At 38.2% G+C, this 22,475-nt stretch overlaps 9 non-coding genes across 9 annotated transcripts; all 9 read right to left on the bottom strand.

Moving 5' to 3' along the window:
- Positions 1-1,134: 1,134 nt before the first annotated feature.
- On the bottom strand, positions 1,135-1,207 carry TRNAI-UAU (transfer RNA isoleucine (anticodon UAU)). Its single transcript has one exon. It is a non-coding gene; the product is annotated as a tRNA-Ile (tRNA).
- A 1,653-nt stretch (positions 1,208-2,860) lies between these two features.
- TRNAV-UAC (transfer RNA valine (anticodon UAC)) lies at positions 2,861-2,933 on the bottom strand. Its single transcript has one exon. It is a non-coding gene; the product is annotated as a tRNA-Val (tRNA).
- A 917-nt stretch (positions 2,934-3,850) lies between these two features.
- TRNAV-AAC (transfer RNA valine (anticodon AAC)) lies at positions 3,851-3,923 on the bottom strand. The gene has a single exon. It is a non-coding gene; the product is annotated as a tRNA-Val (tRNA).
- Positions 3,924-9,839: 5,916 nt separating this feature from the next.
- TRNAV-CAC (transfer RNA valine (anticodon CAC)) lies at positions 9,840-9,912 on the bottom strand. The gene has a single exon. It is a non-coding gene; the product is annotated as a tRNA-Val (tRNA).
- Positions 9,913-12,809: 2,897 nt separating this feature from the next.
- Positions 12,810-12,882, bottom strand: TRNAV-AAC (transfer RNA valine (anticodon AAC)). The gene has a single exon. It is a non-coding gene; the product is annotated as a tRNA-Val (tRNA).
- A 2,895-nt stretch (positions 12,883-15,777) lies between these two features.
- On the bottom strand, positions 15,778-15,850 carry TRNAV-AAC (transfer RNA valine (anticodon AAC)). The gene has a single exon. It is a non-coding gene; the product is annotated as a tRNA-Val (tRNA).
- A 552-nt stretch (positions 15,851-16,402) lies between these two features.
- Positions 16,403-16,475, bottom strand: TRNAV-UAC (transfer RNA valine (anticodon UAC)). The gene has a single exon. It is a non-coding gene; the product is annotated as a tRNA-Val (tRNA).
- A 3,632-nt stretch (positions 16,476-20,107) lies between these two features.
- Positions 20,108-20,180, bottom strand: TRNAV-AAC (transfer RNA valine (anticodon AAC)). The gene has a single exon. It is a non-coding gene; the product is annotated as a tRNA-Val (tRNA).
- Positions 20,181-20,731: 551 nt separating this feature from the next.
- TRNAV-UAC (transfer RNA valine (anticodon UAC)) lies at positions 20,732-20,804 on the bottom strand. The gene has a single exon. It is a non-coding gene; the product is annotated as a tRNA-Val (tRNA).
- Positions 20,805-22,475: the final 1,671 nt, after the last annotated feature.

Below are 22,475 nucleotides of genomic sequence, written 5' to 3' on the forward strand. Positions count from 1 at the left end.
TTCTGCTAAAATGGTCAATAAAAAAGAAACCCAAAATCGTAGTTCTCTTGGTGATAAAAGCCAAAATATATTATCAGTTGGCAACAAAACAAAGAATTTCATATGTTACAGGTTGATAGCAAATTACTTCAACAGAGAAAACCGCTTGTTTTTACTGGGGATTGAACCCAGGACCTTCTGCGTGTGAAGTAGACGTGATGACGACTCCACTATGAAACCTGTGAAATCCTGCAAAGTAATGGCATTTAGAGACGAGTTTTGACCGCCAGGGGAAAAAAAAACAAATTCGTAGCTCTGTTGGTGCTGGAAGCTAAAACATCCCGTTATTCGGCAACAAAGCCAAGAACTTCATAGATTGTAGATTAATTGAGTATTATTTCAACACCAAGAACAGATTGGTTTTACTGGGGATTGAACGCAGGACCGTCTGCGTGTTAAGCAGACGTGATGACCACTACTCTATGAAACTTGATGGAAAGTTACTGTGTATTGGCTAGCAGAGCAGAATTGTAACTGACGGGGCCTTTTTATTGCTGAAGGAAAGTATTTTTTGTTAATGAAACATTTACAATTATTATTAAATATTTTACCAGTTTTATTCCTACAAAGGGATTTTGCTTAAATTGAAGTTTATATTGAATGTGTTACTTTTTTCTCCATAGTTAGGTCTTTTGCTTTTGTATTTATGGGAACTATATATTTTGAAACAAATAGGATTTTTATAATATGGGATTATGTTTTCTGCTAAAATGGTCAATAAAAAAGAAATCCAAAATCGTAGTTCTCTTTGTGATGGAAGCCAAAATGTATTGTCATTTGGCAACGAAACCAAGAATTTCACATATTACAAGTCGATAGGAAATTACTTCAACACCAAAAACAGATTGGTTTCACTGGGGATTGAACCCAGGACCTTCAGCGAATGAAGCAGACGTGATGACCACTACACTATGAAACCTTTGCAATCCTGCAATGTAATGGCAATTAGAGACGAGTTTTGACCGCCAGGGGAAAAAAAACAAATTCGTAGCTCTGTTGGTGATGGAAGCTAAAACATCCCGTTATTCGGAAACAAAGCCAAGAACTTTATATACTGCAGGTTGATAGGGGATTATTTCAACACCAAGAACACATGGGTTTCACTGGGGATTGAACCCAGGACCTCCTGCGTATAAAGCAGACGTGATTTCCACTACGCTATGAAACCTTTGAAAGCCTGCAAAGTAATGGCAATTAGAGATGAGTTTTGACCGCCATGAAAAAAAAACCAAATTCGTAGCTCTGTTGGGGATGGAAGCCAAAACATCCCATCATTCGGCAACAAAGCCAAGAACTTCATATATTGTAGTTTAATTGAGTTTTATTTCAACACCAAGAACAGATTGGTTTTACTGGGGATTGAACGCAGGACCTCCTGCGTGTTAAGCAGACATGATGACCACTACTCTATGAAACCTAATGGAAAGTTACTGTGTATTGGCCAGCAGAGCAGAATTGTGACTGACGGGGCCTTTTTATTGCTGAAGGAAAGTATTTTTGGTTAATGAATCATTTACAATTTTTATTACATATTTTACCAGTTTTGTTCCTACAAAGGGATTTTGCTTAAAAGGAAGTTTACATTGAATGTGTTACTTTTTTACACATTGTTTACTTGTTTGCTTTTGTATTTAAAGGAACTATATATTTGGAAACAAACAGGATTTTTATAATATGGGATATGTTTTCTGCTAAAATGGTCAATAAAAAAGAAACCCAAAATCGTAGTTCTCTTGGTGAGGGAAGCCAAAATATATTATCAGTTGGCAACAAAACCAAGAATTTCATATATTACAGGTTGATAGCAAATTACTTCAACAGCGAAAACGGCTTGCTTTTACTGGGGATTGAACCCAAGACCTTCTGCGTGTGAAGTAGACGTGATGACGACTCCACTATGAAACCTGCGAAATCCTGCAAAGTAATGGCATTTAGAGACGAGTTTTGACCGCCAGGGGAAAAAAAAATAAAAATTTTTAGTTCTGTTTGTGATGGAAGCCAAAACATACCGTCATTCGGCAACAATGCCGAGAACTTCATATATTGTAGTTGGATAGCGTATTATTTCAACACTAAGAACAGATTGGTTTCTCTGGGGATTGAACCCAGGACCTTCTGCGTGTTAAGCAGACGTGATGACCACTACACTATGAAACCTGACGAAAAGTTACTGTGTATTCGCTAGCAGAACAGAATTGTGACTGACGGGGCCTTTTTATTGCTGAAGGAAAGTATTTTTGGTTAATGAAACATTTACAATTATTATTACATATTTTACCAGTTTTATTCCTACAAAAGGATTTTGCTTAAATTGAAGTTTATATTGAATGTGTTACTTTTTTCTCCATAGTTTGGTCTTTTGCTTTTGTATTTATGGGAACTATATATTTTGAAACAAATAGGATTTTTATAATATGGGATTATGTTTTCTGCTAAAATGGTCAATAAAAAAGAAACCCAAAATCGTAGTTCTCTTTGTGATGGAAGCCAAAATGTATTGTCATTTGGCAACGAAACCAAGAATTTCACATATTACAAGTCGATAGGAAATTACTTCAACACCAAAAACAGATTGGTTTCACTGGGGATTGAACCCAGGACCTTCTGCGTGGAAGCAGATGTGATGACCACTACACTATGAAACCTTTGAAATCCTGCAAAGTAATGGCAATTACAGACGAGTTTTGACCGCCAGTGGAAAAAAAACAAATTCGTAGCTCTGTTGGTGATGGAAGCTAAAACATCCCGTTATTCAGCAACAAAGCCAAGAACTTTATATACTGCAGGTTGATAGGAGATTATTTCAAGACCAAGAACACATGGGTTTCACTGGGGATTGAACCCAGGTCCTTCTGCGTGTAAAGCAGACGTGATTTCCACTACACTATGAAACCTTTGAAAGCCTGCAAAGTAATGGCAATTAGAGACGAGTTTTGACCGCCAGGGAAAAAAAAAACAAATTCGTAGCTCTGTTGGGGATGGAAGCCAAAACATCCCATCATTCGGCAACAAAGCCAAGAACTTCATATATTGTAGTTTAATTGAGTATTATTTCAACACCAAGAACAGATTGGTTTTACTGGGGATTGAACGCAGGACCTTCTGCGTGTTAAGCAGACGTGATGACCACTACTCTATGAAACCTGATGGAAAGTTACTGTGTATTGGCTAGCAGAGCAGAATTGTGACTGACGGGGCCTTTTTATTGCTGAAGGAAAGTATTTTTGGTTAATGAAACATTTACAATTTTTATTACATATTTTACCAGTTTTATTCCTACAAAGGGATTTTGCTTAAAAGGAAGTTTACATTGAATGTGTTACTTTTTTCCACATAGTTTAGTTGTTTGCTTTTGTATTTAAAGGAACTATATTTTTGGAAACAAACAGGATTTTTATAATATGGGATTATGTTTTCTGCTAAAATGGTCAATAAAAAAGAAACCCAAAATCGTAGTTCTCTTGGTGAGGGAAGCCAAAATATATTATCAGTTGGCAACAAAACCAAGAATTTCATATATTACAGGTTGTTAGCAAATTACTTGAACAGCGAAAACTGCTTGTTTTTACTGGGGATTGAACCCAGGACCTTCTGCGTGTGAAGTAGACGTGATGACGACTCCACTATGAAACCTTTGAAATCCTGCAAAGTAATGGCATTTAGAGACGAGTTTTGACCGCCAGGGGAAAAAAAAAAATAATTTGTAGTTCTGTTTGTGATGGAAGCCAAAACATCCCGTCATTCGGCAACAAAGCCGAGAACTTCATATATTGTAGTTGGATAGCATATTATTTCAACACTAAGAACAGATTGGTTTCACTGGGGATTGAACCCAGGACCTTCTGCGTGTTAAGCAGACGTGATGACCACTACACTATGAAACCTGACGAAAAGTTACTGTGTATTGGCTAGCAGAGCAGAATTGTGACTGACGGGGCCTTTTTATTGCTGAAGGAAAGTATTTTTGGTTAATGAAACATTTACAATTATTATTACATATTTTACCAGTTTTATTCCTACAAAGGGATTTTGCTTAAATTGAAGTTTATATTGAATGTGTTACTTTTTTCTCCATAGTTTGGTCTTTTGCTTTTGTATTTATGGGAACTATATATTTTGAAACAAATAGGATTTTTATAATATGGGATTATGTTTTCTGCTAAAATGGTCAATAAAAAAGAAACCCAAAATCATAGTTCTCTTGGTGATGGAAGCCAAAATATATTATCAGTTGGCAACAAAACAAAGAATTTCATATGTTACAGGTTGATAGCAAATTACTTCAACAGCGAAAATGGCTTGTTTTTACTGGGGATTGAACCCAGGAACTTCTGCGTGTGAAGTAGACGTGATGACGACTCCACTATGAAACCTGTGAAATCCTGCGAAGTAATGGCATTTAGAGACGAGTTTTGACCGCCAGGGGAAAAAAAAAAATAATTTGTAGTTCTGTTTGTGATGGAAGCCAAAACATCCCGTCATTCGGCAACAAAGCCGAGAACTTCATATATTGGAGTTGGATAGCGTATTATTTCAACACTAAGAACAGATTGGTTTCACTGGGAATTGAACCCAGGACTAGAGATGAGCGAACCGGTCGCGGTTCGGCTCGAGTCGGTTCGCCGAACGGGGGTCCCGTTCGAGTTCGGTTCGTCGAACGTTCGACGAACCGAACTCGAACCAATAGGCTATAATGGGAGGCAATCACAAACACATAAAAATGCATTATAAATGTACACAAACAGTTAATAAACATTGCCATAACACTTACCAGTCCCCGCGATCCCTCCTGTACTCTGTCTCCTGCCGCTATTCCATCCGATGATCGCTGAATCCTCCCCGTGACCAGCACTGCCAGCTGAGATGCAGGACCTATCATGACGTCAAAATAGCCATGTGACCAGTCACGTGGCTATTATCTCATTGGCTACAGACTGGTCACATGACTATGACGCATCATGTAGGACCTGCGAGTGCATCTCTCCGGTACATGGTGCACATATGTGTATCGCCGTGTACCGGCGACATGCTCTCCCACACGGTCGACTACCCGTTCCGTTAGGGACCGGCTGACACAGCCGTTCATTAACGGAGATCACCGTTGCCATAGCAACGCAGTTAGCGGTGACGTCACCGCTAACCGCGGCTCCGAGAGCACCGTTGCTATGGTAACGCGTCTGTCAGCGTTACTGCTGTTACCGCTGACAGCCAGCACTGATCACTCACGGAGTGAAGGCTGCACGCTGCTTCCCGATTGTAGTGAGGATTGTAGTGAGGATGAGGTTCCTCAGCCCCAAGTGATGAGCTGGGTAAACTCATCCTCACTACAATCGTCACTACTACTACACTAGTGAGGATTGTAGTGAGGATGAGGTTCCTCAGCCCCAAGTGATGAGCTGGGTAAACTCATCCTCACTACAATCGTCACTACTACTACACTAGTGATGATTGTAGTGAGGATGAGGTTCCTCAGCCCCAAGTGATGAGCTGGGTAAACTCATCCTCACTACAATCGTCACTACTACTACACTAGTGATGATTGTAGTGAGGATGAGGTTCCTCAGCCCCAAGTGATGAGCTGGGTAAACTCATCCTCACTACAATCATCACTACTACTACACTAGTGATGATTGTAGTGAGGATGAGGTTCCTCAGCCCCAAGTGATGAGCTGGGTAAACTCATCCTCACTACAATCGTCACTACTACTACACTAGTGAGGATTGTAGTGAGGATGAGGTTCCTCAGCCCCAAGTGATGAGCTGGGTAAACTCATCCTCACTAAAATCATCACTACTACTACACTAGTGAGGATTGTAGTGAGGATGAGGTTCCTCAGCCCCAAGTGATGAGTTGGTGAACCTCATCCTCACTACAATCATCACTACTACTACACTAGAAAGAAAGAAGACAGAAGAGCAGGATCGTGGAGGGCTGACAGGGGGTAATAAAGATGGAGTCTCTAATGTGTCTGTGTATTTATTTCTATTAAAGTATTTTTTTCTCTGTGTGGTGTTTTTTTTTAACCCTTTATTGGAGATTCTTAATGGCCGGGTCAAACGTGCCTGACATTAAGAATCTCTGGCTTAATACTGGCTAGTAAAACAACGCCAGTATTAACGCATGATTACCCAACAAGCCACCCGGCTTCAGGGCTGTTGGAAGAGTTGGATACAGCGCCAGATGATGGCGCTTCTATGAGAGCGCCATTTTCTGGGACGGATGCGGACTGAAATTCGCAGCAGAGGCGACCAGAAACCTCGGGCTAACCTGTGCTGCGGATTCCAATCCCCAGCTGCCTAGTTGTACCCGGCTGGACACAAAAAATGGGGCGAAGCCCACGTCATTTGTTTTTTAATTATTTCATGAAATAAGTGAAATAATTAAAAAAAACGGGCTTCCCTATATTTTTGGTTCCCAGCCGGGTACAAATAGGCAACTGGGGGTTGGAGGCAGCCCGTGGCTGCCTGCTGTACCTGGCTAGCATACAAAAATATGGCGAAGCCCACGTCATTTTTTTGGTGGGCAAAAAAATTCTGCATACAGTCCTGGATGGAGTATGCTGAGCCTTGTAGTTCTGCAGCTGCTGTCTGCTCTTCTCCATACAGACACACAGCAGCTGCAGAACTACAAGGCTCAGCATACTCCATCCAGGACTGTATGCAGAAGTTTTTTGCCCCCTGAAAAAATTATGTGGGCTTCGCCATATTTTTGTATGCTAGCCAGGTACAGCAGGCAGGTACGGCTGCCCCCAACCCCCAGTTGCCTATTTGTACCCGGCTGGGAACCAAAAATAAAGGGAAGCCCTTTTTCTATTATTTCATGAATTTCATTAAATAATTAGAAAACAAATGACGTAGGCTTCGCCCCATTTTTGTGTCCAGCCAGGTACAACTAGGCAGCTGGGGATTGGAATCCGCAGCACAGGTTGGCCTGAGCTTTCTGGGCCCCACTGCTGAGAATTGCAGTCTTTAGCTGCCTCAGAAAATGGCATTTTCAAAGAAGCGCCATCTTCTGGCGCTGTATCCAACTCTTCCAGCACCTGCCTGCTATACCTGGCTAGCATACAAAAATATGGCGAAGCTCACGTCCTTTTTTTGTAGTTTTTTGGCAAAAAAAATAAAAAATGCTTCCCTGGATTTTCCATTGCCAGTGAAGGTAACACCAAGCAGTGGGGGTTAGCAGCCAGTAGCTGCTTGGATTACCCTTACCTAGCAATACAAAAAATGCAGCGGGAGCCCATATATATTTTTTTTTAATTATTTATTTAAATAACTAAAAACAAATTGGGCTTCCCTGTATTTTGATTGCTGGACATCACAGTGCTGTAAAAATAAATCTTTAAAAAAATGACCTAGCGCTCCGCGGTATTTTTGATTCTCAGTGCAGATAAAGCAGACAGCTATGGGTTGCCACCCCAGTCTGCCTGCCGTTACCTTGGTTGGCAATCAAAATACAGGGAAGCCCATTAATTTTTTCTATTTAAAAAATAGTTAAAAAAAAAAATGACGTTGGGTCCCCCCATTTTTGATAGCCAGCTAAGGTAAAGCAGACGGCTGTAGCCTGAAAACCACAGCTGGCAGTTTTACCGTGGTTGGGGATCCAATGTGGAGGTCCCCTCAGGCTCTTTTTTATAATTATTTTATAAATATTAATAATTACACAATAAAAGTAGGGTCCCCCCCAAATTGGATCACCAGCCAAGGTAAAGCGGACAGCTGTGGTCTGGTATTCTCAAGGTGGGAAGGTACATAGTTACTGGGCCTTCACAGCCTAAAAATAGCAGGCCGCAGGCACCCCAGACGTGGCGCATCCACTAAATGCGCCAATCCTGGTGCTTCACCCCAGCTCATCCCGTGCCCTGGTGCAGTGGCAAACGGGGTAATAAATCGGGTTGATACTAGCTGTAAAGTCACCTGAGATCAAGCCCAGCAGTTTGTGATGTTATGGCGTCTATTAGATACCCAACATCATAAACTGTCAGTACTAACAAAAAAAAAAAAATCGACAAAAGAATTTTATTTGAAAAAACAGTCCCCAAAACATTTCCTCTTTCACCAATTTATTGTAAGAAAAAAAATAAAGGGGTCCCACGACGACTCTGGACCGTCTAGAATATGGGGGGGAGACACTCAGGGAACGTATCCCCCATTTTCTAGGAGTGCGGACCCTTCATGTGAGGAGTGTGGGTGCAATGAATCTGCACTCACTCTCCCTGGGTCCACAGCAGCAGAGTCCATGTCGTAATGGTTGCTACCAAAGCTGCAATGCCCTGCTCATGAGGTAAGGGCATGCCTAATCAGGGGAACTACTGTAGAGGAAGCTCTGCTCACTGGTATATAGGTGCTCAGAGGTAATAATAGATAAAATTAGAGAGTAGCCTCGGCACTCTAAATCTCCCAGACTAAGTCAGTAAGTCACAACGGATAGTAATGCAAAATCACTCTTTATTGGTCCGTATTAAGAAAAAAAAATTTTTCATAAGCATATATGTTTTTGTCCAAAACAAGTTACAAATGACGTTTCGGCCTGAGCCTTCGTCAGATTGGACTTATCTGCATGTAATCATGAAAAATGACAATAATCAGTATCACATAAGAGTGAGAGAACAATAATATAAACTCGAACAATGTAGAGGTACAATTGGGATGCAGCAAAAAAATTGCAACACAGCAAGAAATGAAACACATGATACAAATGTCATAATACAGTACAAGGACAATATAGTAATGACAAATATGGGGTCAGAGTAGGCTTAGACAGCTCTGGTACGAAAAAGATGTCAATCATAAAGTAACATGTGCAGTAGGTGTAGAGCTACAGTATGCATGGCAGAGCTAATGGGTAGACCGACTAATACATAAAGAACGGAGAAAAAGTGGAGAAAAAATGGAGAAAAAGTAGAGAAAAAGTGGAGAAAAAAATGGAGAAAAAGTGGAGAAAAAAATGGAGAAAAAGTGGAGAAAAAAATGGATAAAAAGTGGAGAAAAAGTGGAGAAAAAGTGGAGAAGTGGAGAAAAAGTGGAGAATAAGTGGAGCACCCTTTGGTGCCTTTCATGTGGCACTAAGGGGTGCTTAGCTTTGTATTTAGCCAAAACAATGAAAACAAAATGACGTAGGGTTCCCCCTAGTTTTGTAGCCAACTAAGTAATGGCATTTAGAGACGAGTTTTGACCGCCAGGGGAAAAAAAAATAATAATTTGTAGTTCTGTTTGTGATGGAAGCAAAAACATACCGTCATTCGGCAACAATGCCGATAACTTCATATATTGTAGTTGGATAGCGTATTATTTTTTCAACACTAAGCACAGATTGGTTTCCCTGGGGATTGAACCCAGGACCTTCTGCGTGTTAAGCAGACGTGATGACCACTACATTATGAAACGTGACGATAAGTTACTGTGTATTGGCTAGCAGAGCAGAATTGTGACTGACGGGGCCTTTTTATTGCTGAAGGAAAGTATTTTTGGTTAATGAAACATTTACAATTATTATTACATATTTTACCAGTTTTATTCCTACAAAGGGATTTTGCTTAAATTGAAGTTTATATTGAATGTGTTACGTTTTTCTCCATAGTTTGGTCTTTTGCTTTTGTATTTATGGGAACTATATATTTTGAAACAAATAGGATTTTTATAATATGGGATTATGATTTCTGCTAAAATGGTCAATAATAAAGAAACCCAAAATCGTAGTTCTCTTTGTGATGGAAGCCAAAATGTATTGTCATTTGGCAACGAAACCAAGAATTTCACATATTACATGTCGATAGGAAATTACTTCAACACCAAAAACAGATTGGTTTCACTGGGGATTGAACCCAGGACCTTCTGCGTGTGAAGCAGACGTGATGACCACTACACTACGAAACCTTTGAAACTCTGCAAAGTAATGGCAATTAGAGACGAGTTTTGACCGCCAGGGAAAAAAAAACAAATTCGTAGCTCTGTTGGTGATGGAAGCTAAAACATCCCGTTATTCGGCAACAAAGCCAAGAACTTAATATACTGCAGGTTGATAGGGGATTAATTCAACACCAAGAACACATGGGTTTCACTAGGGATTGAACCCAGGACCGTCTGCGTGTAAAGCAGACATGATTTCCACTACACTATGAAACCTTTGTAATCCTGCAAATTAATGGCAATTAGAGACGAGTTTTGACCGCCAGGGAAAAAAAAACAAATTCGTAGCTCTGTAGGGGATGGAAGCCAAAACATCCCATCATTCGGCAACAAAGCCAAGAACTTCATATATTGTAGATTAATTGAGTATTATTTCAACATCAAGAACAGATTGGTTTTACTGGGGATTGAACGCAGGACCTTCTGCGTGTTAAGCAGACGTGATGACCACTACTCTATAAAACCTGATGGAAAGTTACTGTGTATTGGCTATCAGAGCAGAATTGTGACTGACGGGGCCTTTTTATTGCTGAAGGAAAGTATTTTTGGTTAATGAAACATTTACAATTTTTATTACATATTTTACCAGTTTTATTCCTACAAAGGGATTTTGCTTAAAAGGAAGTTTACATTGAATGTGTTACTTTTTTCCACATAGTTTAGTTATTTGCTTTTGTATTTAAAGGAACTATATATTTTGAAACAAACAGAATTTTTATAATATGGGATTATGTTTTCTACTAAAATGGTCAATAAAAAAGAAACCCAAAATCGTAGTTCTCTTGGTGATGGAAGCCAAAATATATTATCAGTTGGCAACAAAACAAAGAATTTCATATGTTACAGGTTGATAGCAAATTACTTCAACAGTGAAAACGGCTTGATTTTACTGGGGATTGAACCCAGGACCTTCTGCGTGTGAAGTAGACGTGATGACGACTCCATTATGAAACCTGTGAAATCCTGCGAAGTAATGGCATTTAGAGACGAGTTTTGACCTCCAGGGGAAAAAAAAAATAATAATTTGTAGTTCTGTTTGTGATGGAAGCCAAAACATCCCGTCAATCGGCAACAAAGCCGAGAACTTCATATATTGTAGTTGGATAGCGTATTATTTCAACACTAAGAACAGATTGGTTTCACTGGGGAATGAACCCAGGACCTTCTGCGTGTTAAGCAGACGTGATGACCACTACACTATGAAACCTGACGAAAAGTTACTGTGTATTGGCTAGCAGAGCAGAATTGTGACTGACGGAGCCATTTTTTTGCTGAAGGAAAGTATTTTTGGTTAATGAAACATTTACAATTATTATTACATATTTTACCAGTTTTATTCCTACAAAGGGATTTTGCTTAAATTGAAGTTTATATTGAATGTGTTACTTTTTTCTCCATAGTTTGGTCTTTTGCTTTTCTATTTATGGGAACTATATATTTTGAAACAAATAGGATTTTTATAATATGGGATTATGTTTTCTGCTAAAATGGTCAATAAAAAAGAAACCCAAAATCGTAGTTCTCTTTGTGATGGAAGCCAAAATGTATTGTCATTTGGCAACAAAACCAAGAATTTCACATATTACAAGTCGATAGGAAATTACTTCAACACCAAAAACAGATTGGTTTCACTGGGGATTGAACCCAGGAACTTTTGCGTGTGAAGCAGACATGATGACCACTACACTATGAAACTTTTGAAATCCTGCAAAGTAATGGCAATTAGAGACGAGTTTTGACCGCCAGGGGAAAAAAAACAAATTCGTAGCTCTGTTGGTGATGGAAGCTAAAACATCCCGTTATTTGGCAACAAAGCCAAGAAATTTATATACTGCAGGTTGATAGGGGATTATTTCAACACCAAGAACACATGGGTTTCACTGGGGATTGAACCCAGGACCTTCTGTGTGTATAGCACACGTGATTTCCACTACACTATGAAACCTTTGAAAGCCTGCAAAGTAATGGCAATTAGAGATGAGTTTTGACCGCCAGGGAAAAAAAAACCAAATTCGTAGCTCTGTTGGGGATGGAAGCCAAAACATCCCATCATTCGGCAACAAAGCCAAGAACTTCATATATAGTAGTTTAATTGAGTATTATTTCAACACCAAGAACAGATTGGTTTTACTGGGGATTGAACGCAGGACCTTCTGCGTGTTAAGCAGACGTGATGACCACTACTCTATGAAACCTGATGGAAAGTTACTGTGTATTGGCTAGCAGAGCAGAATTGTGACTGACGGGGCCTTTTTATTGCTGAAGGAAAGTATTTTTGGTTAATGAAACATTTACAATTTTTATTACATATTTTACCAGTTTTATTCCTACAAAGGGATTTTGCTTAAAAGGAAGTTTACATTGAATGTGTTACTTTTTTCCACATAGTTTAGTTATTTGCTTTTGTATTTAAAGGAACTATATATTTTGAAACAAACAGGATTTTTATAATATGGGATTATGTTTTCTGCTAAAATGGTCAATAAAAAAGAAACCCAAAATCGTAGTTCTCTTGGTGAGGGAAGCCAAAATATATTATCAGTTGGCAACAAAACCAAGAATTTCATATATTACAGGTTGATAGCAAATGACTTCAACAGGGAAAACGGCTTGTTTTTACTGGGGATTGAACCCAGAACCTTCTGCATGTGAAGTAGACGTGATGACCACTCCACTATGAAACCTGTGAAATCCTGCAAAGTAATGGCAATTAGAGACGAGTTTTGACAGCCAGGGGAAAAAAAAAAAAATAATTTGTAGTTCTGTTTGTGATGGAAGCCAAAACATACCGTCATTCGGCAACAATGCCGAGAACTTCATATATTGTAGTTGGATAGCGTATTATTTCAACACTAAGAACAGATTGGTTTCACTGGGGATTGAACCCAGGACCTTCTGCGTGTTAAGCAGATGTGATGACCACTACACTATGAAACCTGACGAAAAGTTACTGTGTATTGGCTAGCAGAGCAGAATTGTGACTGACGGGGCCTTTTTATTGCTGAAGGAAAGTATTTTTGGTTAATGAAACATTTACAATTAATATTACATATTTTATTAGTTTTATTCCTAGAAAGGGATTTTGCTTAAATTGAAGTTTATATTTAATGTGTTACTTTTTTCTCCATAGTTTGGTCTTTTGCTTTTGTATTTATGGGAACTATATATTTTGAAACAAATAGGATTTTTATAATATGGGATTATGTTTTCTGCTAAAATGGTCAATAAAAAAGAAACCCAAAATCGTAGTTCTCTTTGTGATGGAAGCCAAAATGTATTGTCATTTGGCAACGAAAGTAAGAATTTCACATATTACAAGTCGATAGGAAATTACTTCAACACCAAAAACAGTTTGGTTTCACTGTGGATTGAACCCAGGACCTTCTGCGTGTAAAGCAGATGTGATTTCCACTACACTATGAAACCTTTGAAAACCTGCAAAGTAATGGCAATTAGAGACGAGTTTTGACCGCCAGGGAAAAAAAAAACAAATTCGTAGCTCTTTTGGGGATGGAAGCCAAAACATCCCATCATTCGGCAACAAAGCCAAGAACTTCATATATTGTAGTTTAATTGAGTATTATTTCAAAACCAAGAACAGATTGGTTTTACTGGGGATTGAACCCAGGACCTACTGCATGTAAAGCAGACGTAATTTCCACTACACTATGAAACCTTTGAAATCTTGCAAAGTAATGGCAATTAGAGTCGAGTTTTGACCGCCAGGGGAAAAAAAACAAATTCGTAGCTCTGTTGGTGATGGAAGCTAAAACATCCCGTTATTCGGCAACAAAGCCAAGAACTTTATATACTGCAGGTTGATAGGGGATTATTTCAACACCAAGAACACATGGGTTTCACTGGGGATTGAACCCAGGACCGTCTGCGTGTAAAGCAGATGTGATTTCTACTACACTATGAAACCTTTGAAAGCCTGCAAAGTAACGGCAATTAGAGACGAGTTTTGACCGCCAGGGGAAAAAAAACAAATTTGTAGCTCTGTTGGTGATGTAAGCTAAAACATCCGGTCATTCGGCAACAAAGCCAAGAACATCATATACTGCAGGTTGATAGGGTTTTATTTCAACACCATGAACAGATAGGTTTTACTAAGGATTCAACCTAGGACCTTCTGCGTGTTAAGCAGACGTTATGAGCACTACACTTTGAAACCTGATGGTAAGTTACTGTGTATTGGCTAGCAGAGCAGAATTGTGACTGACGGGCCTTTTTTATTTCTGAAGGAAAGTATTTTTGGTTAATGAAACATTTACAATTTTTATTACATATTTTACCAGTTTTATTCCTACAAAGGGATTTTGCTTAAATGGAAGTTTACATTGAATGTGTTACTATTTTCTACATAGTTTAGTCGTTTGCTTTTGTATTTAAAGGAACTATATATTTTGAAACAAACAGGATTTTTATAATATGGGATTATGTTTTCTGCTAAAATGGTCAATAAAAAAGAAACCCAAAATCGTAGTTCTTTTGGTGATGGAAGCCAAAATATATTATCAGTTGGCAACAAAACCAAGAATTTCATATATTACAGGTGTATAGCATATTAATTCAACAGCGAAAACGGCTTGTTTTTACTGGGGATTGAACCCAGTGGCCTTCTGCGTGTGAAGCAGACGTGATGAAAACTACACTATGAAACCTTTGAAATCCTGCAAAGTAATGGCAATTACAGACGAGTTTTGACCGCCAGGGAAAAAAAAACAAATTTGTAGCTCTGTTGGTGATGGAAGCTAAAACATCCCGTTATTCAGCAACAAAGCCAACAACTTTATAGATTGCAGGTTGATAGGATATTATTTCAACACCAAGAACACATGGATTTCACTGGGGATTGAACCCAGGGCCTTCTGCATGTAAAGCAAACGTGATTTCCACTACACTATGAAACCTTTGAAAGCCTGCAAAGTAATGGCAATTAGAGACGAGTTTTGACCGCCAGGGAAAAAAAAAAACAAATTCGTAGCTCTGTTGGTGATGGAAGCCAAAACATCCCATCATTCGGCAACAAAGCCAAGACCTTCATATATTGTAGTTCAATTGGGTATTATTTCAACACCAAGAACAGATTGGTTTCACTGGGGATTGAACGCAGGACCTTCTGCGTGTTAAGCAGACATGATGACCACTACTCTATGAAACCTGATGGAAAGTTACTGTGTATTGGCTAGCAGAGCAGAATTGTAACTGACGGGGCCTTTTTATTGCTGAAGGAAAGTATTTTTGGTTAATGAAACATTTACAATTGTTATTACATATTTTACCAGTTTTATTCCTACTAAGGAATTTTGCTTAAATGGAAGTTTACAATGAATGTGTTACTTTTTTCTACATAGTTTAGTCGTTTGCTTTTGTATTTAAAGGAACTATATATTTTGAAACAAACAGGATTTTTATAATATGGGATTATGTTTTCTGCTAAAATGGTCAATAAAAAAGAAACCCAAAATCGTAGTTCTCTTGGTGATGGAAGCCAAAATATAATATCAGTTGGCAACAAAACCAAGAATTTCATATATTACAGGTTGATAGCAAATTACTTCAACAGCGATAACGGTTTGTTTTTAATGGGGATTGAACCCAGGACCTTCAGCGTGTGAAGTAGACATGATGATGACTCCACTATGAAACCTGTGAAATCCTGCAAAGTAATGGCATTTAGAGACGAGTTTTGACCGCCAGGGGAAAAAAAAATAATAATTTGTAGTTCTGTTTGTGATGGAAGCCAAAACATCCCGTCATTCGGCAACAAAGACGAGAACTTCATATATTGGAGTTGGATAGCGTATTATTTCAACACTAAGAACAGATTGGTTTCACTGGGGATTGAACCCAGGACCTTCTGCGTGTTAAGCAGACGTGATGACCACTACACTATGAAACCTGACGATAAGTTACTGTGTACTGTGAGGAATTTTGCTTAAATGGAAGTTTACAATGAATGTGTTACTTTTTTCTACATAGTTTAGTCGTTTGCTTTTGTATTTAAAGGAACTATATATTTTGAAACAAACAGGATTTTTATAATCTGGGATTATGTTTTCTGCTAAAATGGTCAATAAAAAAGAAACCCAAAATCGTAGTTCTCTTGGTGATGGAAGCCAAAATGTATTGTCATTTGGCAACGAAACCAAGAATTTCACATATTACAAGTCGATAGGAAATTACTTCAACACCAAAAACAGATTGGTTTCACTGGGGATTGAACCCAGGACCTTCTGCGTGTGAAGCAGACGTGATTTCCACTACACTATGAAACCTTTGAAATCCTGCAAAGTAATGGCAATTAGAGACGAGTTTTGACCGCCAGGGGAAAAAAAACAAATTCGTAGCTCTGTTGGTGATGGAAGCTAAAACATCCCGTTATTCGGCAACAAAGCCAAGAACTTTATATATTGCAGGTTGATAGGGGATTATTTCAACACCAAGAACACATGGGTTTCACTGGGGATTGAACCCAGGACCTTCTGCGTGTAAAGCAGACATGATTTCCACTACACTATGAAACCTTTGGAATTCTGCAAAGAAATGGCAATTAGAGACGAGTTTTGACCGCCAGGGGAAAAAAAACAAATTTGTAGCTCTGTTGGTGATGGAAGCCAAAACATCCCGTCATTCGGCAACAAAGCCAAGAACATCATATACTGCGGGTTGATAGGGTTTTATTTCAACACCATGAACAGATTTGTTTTCCTGGGGATTCAACCTAGGACCTTCTGCGTGTTAAGCAGACGTGATGAGCACTACACTATGAAACCTGATGGAAAGTTACTGTGTATTGGATAGCAGAGCAGAATTGTGACTGATGGGGCCTTTTTATTGCTGAAGGAAAGTATTTTTGGTTAATGAAACATTTACAATTTTTATTATATATTTTACCAGTTTTATTCCTACAAAGGGATTTTGCTTAAATTGAAGTTTACATTGAATGTGTTACTTTTTTCTACATAGTTTAGTCGTTTGCTTTTGTATTTATGGGAACTATATATTTTAAAACAAATAGGATTTTTATAATACGGGATTATGTTTTCTGCTAAAATGGTCAATAAAAAAGAAACCCAAAATTGAAGTTCTCTTGGTGATGGAAGCCAAAATGTATTGTCATTTGGCAACGAAACCAAGAATTTCACATATTACAAGTCAATAGGAAATTACATCAACACCAAAAACAGATTTGTTTCACTGGGGATTGAACCCAGGACCTTCTGCGTGTGAAGCAGACGTGATGAACACTACTCTATGAAACCTTTGAAATCCTGCAAAGTAATGGCAATTAGAGACGAGTTTTGACCGCCAGGTGGAAAAAAAACAAATTCGTAGCTCTGTTGGTGATGGAAGCTAAAACATCCCATTATTCGGCAACAAAGCCAAGAACTTTATATATTGCAGGTTGATATGGAATTATTACAACACCATGAACACATGGGTTTCACTGGGGATTGAACCCAAGACCTTCTGCGTGTGAAGCAGACGTGATGACCACTACACTATGAAACCTTTGAAATCCTGCAAAGTAATGGCAATTAGAGACGAGTTTTGACCGCCAGGGGAAAAAAAACAAATTTGTAGCTCTGTTGGTGATGTAAGCTAAAACACCCGGGCATTCGGCAACAAAGCCAAGAACATCATATACTGCAGGTTGATAGGGTTTTATTTCAACACCATGAACAGATAGGTTTTACTGGGGATTCAACCTAGGACCTTCTGCGTGTTTAGCAGACGTTATGAGCACTACACTTTGAAACCTGATGGTAAGTTACTGTGTTTTGGCTAGCAGAGCAGAATTGTGACTGACGGGGCCTTTTAATTGCTGAAGGAAAGTATTTTTGGTTAATGAAACATTTACAATTATTATTACATATTTTACCAGTTTTATTCCTACAAAGGGATTTTGCTTAAATTGAAGTTTACATTGCATGTGTTATTTTTTCTACATAGTTTAGTCGTTTGCTTTTGTATTTATGTGAACTATATATTTTAAAACAAATAGGATTTTTATAATTTGGGATTATGTTTTCTGCTAAAATGGTCAATAAAAAAGAAACCCAAAATCGTAGTTCTCTTTGTGATGGAAGCCAAAATGTATTGTCATTTGGCAACGAAACCAAGAATTTCACATATTACAAGTCGATAGGAAATTACTTCAACACCAAAACAGATTGGTTTCACTGGGGATTAAACCCAGGACCTTCTGCGTGTGAAGCAGACGTGATAAAAACTACACTATGAAACCTTTGAAATCCTGCAAAGTAATGGCAGTTAGAGACGAGTTTTGACCGACAGGGGAAAAAAGAAACAAATTCGTAGCTCTGTTGGTGATGGAAGCCAAAACATCCCATCATTCGGCAACAAAGCCAAGAACTTCATATATTGTAGTTTAATTGGGAATTATTTCAACACCAAGAACAGATTGGTTTTACTGGGGATTGAACACAGGACCTTCAGCGTGTTAAGCAGACGTGATGACCACTACTCTATGAAACCTGATGTAAAGTTACTGTGTATTGGCTAGCAGAGCAGAATTGTGACTGACGGGCCTTTTTTTTGCTGAAGGAAAGTATTTTTGGTTAATGAAACATTTACAATTTTTATTACATATTTTACCAGTTTTATTCCTACAAAGGGATTTTGCTTAAATGGAAGTTTACATTGAATGTGTTACTTTTTTCTACATAGTTTAGTCGTTTGCTTTTGTATTTAAAGGAACTATATATTTTGAAACAAACAGGATTTTTATAATATAAGATTATGTTTTCTGCTAAAATGGTCAATAAAAAAGAAACCCAAAATCGTAGTTCTTTTGGTGATGGAAGCCAAAATATATTATCAGTTGGCAACAAAACCAAGAATTTCATATATTACAGGTGTATAGCATATTAATTCAACAGCGAAAACGGCTTGTTTTTACTGGGGATTGAACCCAGTGGCCTTCTGCGTGTGAAGCAGACGTGATGAAAACTACACTATGAAACCTTTGAAATCCTGCAAAGTAATGGCAATTACAGACGAGTTTTGACCGCCAGGGAAAAAAAAACAAATTTGTAGCTCTGTTGGTGATGGAAGCTAAAACATCCCGTTATTCAGCAACAAAGCCAACAACTTTATAGATTGCAGGTTGATAGGATATTATTTCAACACCAAGAACACATGGATTTCACTGGGGATTGAACCCAGGGCCTTCTGCATGTAAAGCAAACGTGATTTCCACTACACTATGAAACCTTTGAAAGCCTGCAAAGTAATGGCAATTAGAGACGAGTTTTGACCGCCAGGGAAAAAAAAAAACAAATTCGTAGCTCTGTTGGTGATGGAAGCCAAAACATCCCATCATTCGGCAACAAAGCCAAGACCTTCATATATTGTAGTTCAATTGGGTATTATTTCAACACCAAGAACAGATTGGTTTCACTGGGGATTGAACGCAGGACCTTCTGCGTGTTAAGCAGACATGATGACCACTACTCTATGAAACCTGATGGAAAGTTACTGTGTATTGGCTAGCAGAGCAGAATTGTAACTGACGGGGCCTTTTTATTGCTGAAGGAAAGTATTTTTGGTTAATGAAACATTTACAATTGTTATTACATATTTTACCAGTTTTATTCCTACTAAGGAATTTTGCTTAAATGGAAGTTTACAATGAATGTGTTACTTTTTTCTGCATAGTTTAGTCGTTTGCTTTTGTATTTAAAGGAACTATATATTTTGAAACAAACAGGATTTTTATAATATGGGATTATGTTTTCTGCTAAAATGGTCAATAAAAAAGAAACCCAAAATCGTAGTTCTCTTGGTGATGGAAGCCAAAATATAATATCAGTTGGCAACAAAACCAAGAATTTCATATATTACAGGTTGATAGCAAATTACTTCAACAGCGATAACGGTTTGTTTTTAATGGGGATTGAACCCAGGACCTTCAGCGTGTGAAGTAGACATGATGATGACTCCACTATGAAACCTGTGAAATCCTGCAAAGTAATGGCATTTAGAGACGAGTTTTGACCGCCAGGGGAAAAAAAAATAATAATTTGTAGTTCTGTTTGTGATGGAAGCCAAAACATCCCGTCATTCGGCAACAAAGACGAGAACTTCATATATTGGAGTTGGATAGCGTATTATTTCAACACTAAGAACAGATTGGTTTCACTGGGGATTGAACCCAGGACCTTCTGCGTGTTAAGCAGACGTGATGACCACTACACTATGAAACCTGACGATAAGTTACTGTGTACTGTGAGGAATTTTGCTTAAATGGAAGTTTACAATGAATGTGTTACTTTTTCTACATAGTTTAGTCGTTTGCTTTTGTATTTAAAGGAACTATATATTTTGAAACAAACAGGATTTTTATAATCTGGGATTATGTTTTCTGCTAAAATGGTCAATAAAAAAGAAACCCAAAATCGTAGTTCTCTTGGTGATGGAAGCCAAAATGTATTGTCATTTGGCAACGAAACCAAGAATTTCACATATTACAAGTCGATAGGAAATTACTTCAACACCAAAAACAGATTGGTTTCACTGGGGATTGAACCCAGGACCTTCTGCGTGTGAAGCAGACGTGATTTCCACTACACTATGAAACCTTTGAAATCCTGCAAAGTAATGGCAATTAGAGACGAGTTTTGACCGCCAGGGGAAAAAAAACAAATTCGTAGCTCTGTTGGTGATGGAAGCTAAAACATCCCGTTATTCGGCAACAAAGCCAAGAACTTTATATATTGCAGGTTGATAGGGGATTATTTCAACACCAAGAACACATGGGTTTCACTGGGGATTGAACCCAGGACCTTCTGCGTGTAAAGCAGACATGATTTCCACTACACTATGAAACCTTTGGAATTCTGCAAAGAAATGGCAATTAGAGACGAGTTTTGACCGCCAGGGGAAAAAAAACAAATTTGTAGCTCTGTCGGTGATGGAAGCCAAAACATCCCGTCATTCGGCAACAAAGCCAAGAACATCATATACTGCGGGTTGATAGGGTTTTATTTCAACACCATGAACAGATTTGTTTTCCTGGGGATTCAACCTAGGACCTTCTGCGTGTTAAGCAGACGTGATGAGCACTACACTATGAAACCTGATGGAAAGTTACTGTGTATTGGATAGCAGAGCAGAATTGTGACTGATGGGGCCTTTTTATTGCTGAAGGAAAGTATTTTTGGTTAATGAAACATTTACAATTTTTATTATATATTTTACCAGTTTTATTCCTACAAAGGGATTTTGCTTAAATTGAAGTTTACATTGAATGTGTTACTTTTTTCTACATAGTTTAGTCGTTTGCTTTTGTATTTATGGGAACTATATATTTTAAAACAAATAGGATTTTTATAATACGGGATTATGTTTTCTGCTAAAATGGTCAATAAAAAAGAAACCCAAAATTGAAGTTCTCTTGGTGATGGAAGCCAAAATGTATTGTCATTTGGCAACGAAACCAAGAATTTCACATATTACAAGTCAATAGGAAATTACATCAACACCAAAAACAGATTTGTTTCACTGGGGATTGAACCCAGGACCTTCTGCGTGTGAAGCAGACGTGATGAACACTACTCTATGAAACCTTTGAAATCCTGCAAAGTAATGGCAATTAGAGACGAGTTTTGACCGCCAGGTGGAAAAAAAACAAATTCGTAGCTCTGTTGGTGATGGAAGCTAAAACATCCCATTATTCGGCAACAAAGCCAAGAACTTTATATATTGCAGGTTGATATGGAATTATTACAACACCATGAACACATGGGTTTCACTGGGGATTGAACCCAAGACCTTCTGCGTGTGAAGCAGACGTGATGACCACTACACTATGAAACCTTTGAAATCCTGCAAAGTAATGGCAATTAGAGACGAGTTTTGACCGCCAGGGGAAAAAAAACAAATTTGTAGCTCTGTTGGTGATGTAAGCTAAAACATCCGGTCATTCGGCAACAAAGCCAAGAACATCATATACTGCAGGTTGATAGGGTTTTATTTCAACACCATGAACAGATAGGTTTTACTGGGGATTCAACCTAGGACCTTCTGCGTGTTTAGCAGACGTTATGAGCACTACACTTTGAAACCTGATGGTAAGTTACTGTGTTTTGGCTAGCAGAGCAGAATTGTGACTGACGGGGCCTTTTAATTGCTGAAGGAAAGTATTTTTGGTTAATGAAACATTTACAATTATTATTACATATTTTACCAGTTTTATTCCTACAAAGGGATTTTGCTTAAATTGAAGTTTACATTGCATGTGTTATTTTTTCTACATAGTTTAGTCGTTTGCTTTTGTATTTATGTGAACTATATATTTTAAAACAAATAGGATTTTTATAATTTGGGATTATGTTTTCTGCTAAAATGGTCAATAAAAAAGAAACCCAAAATCGTAGTTCTCTTTGTGATGGAAGCCAAAATGTATTGTCATTTGGCAACGAAACCAAGAATTTCACATATTACAAGTCGATAGGAAATTACTTCAACACCAAAACAGATTGGTTTCACTGGGGATTAAA

Source organism: Anomaloglossus baeobatrachus, chromosome 2 (genome assembly GCF_048569485.1).
Source record: "Anomaloglossus baeobatrachus isolate aAnoBae1 chromosome 2, aAnoBae1.hap1, whole genome shotgun sequence".
NCBI lineage: Eukaryota > Metazoa > Chordata > Amphibia > Anura > Aromobatidae > Anomaloglossus > Anomaloglossus baeobatrachus.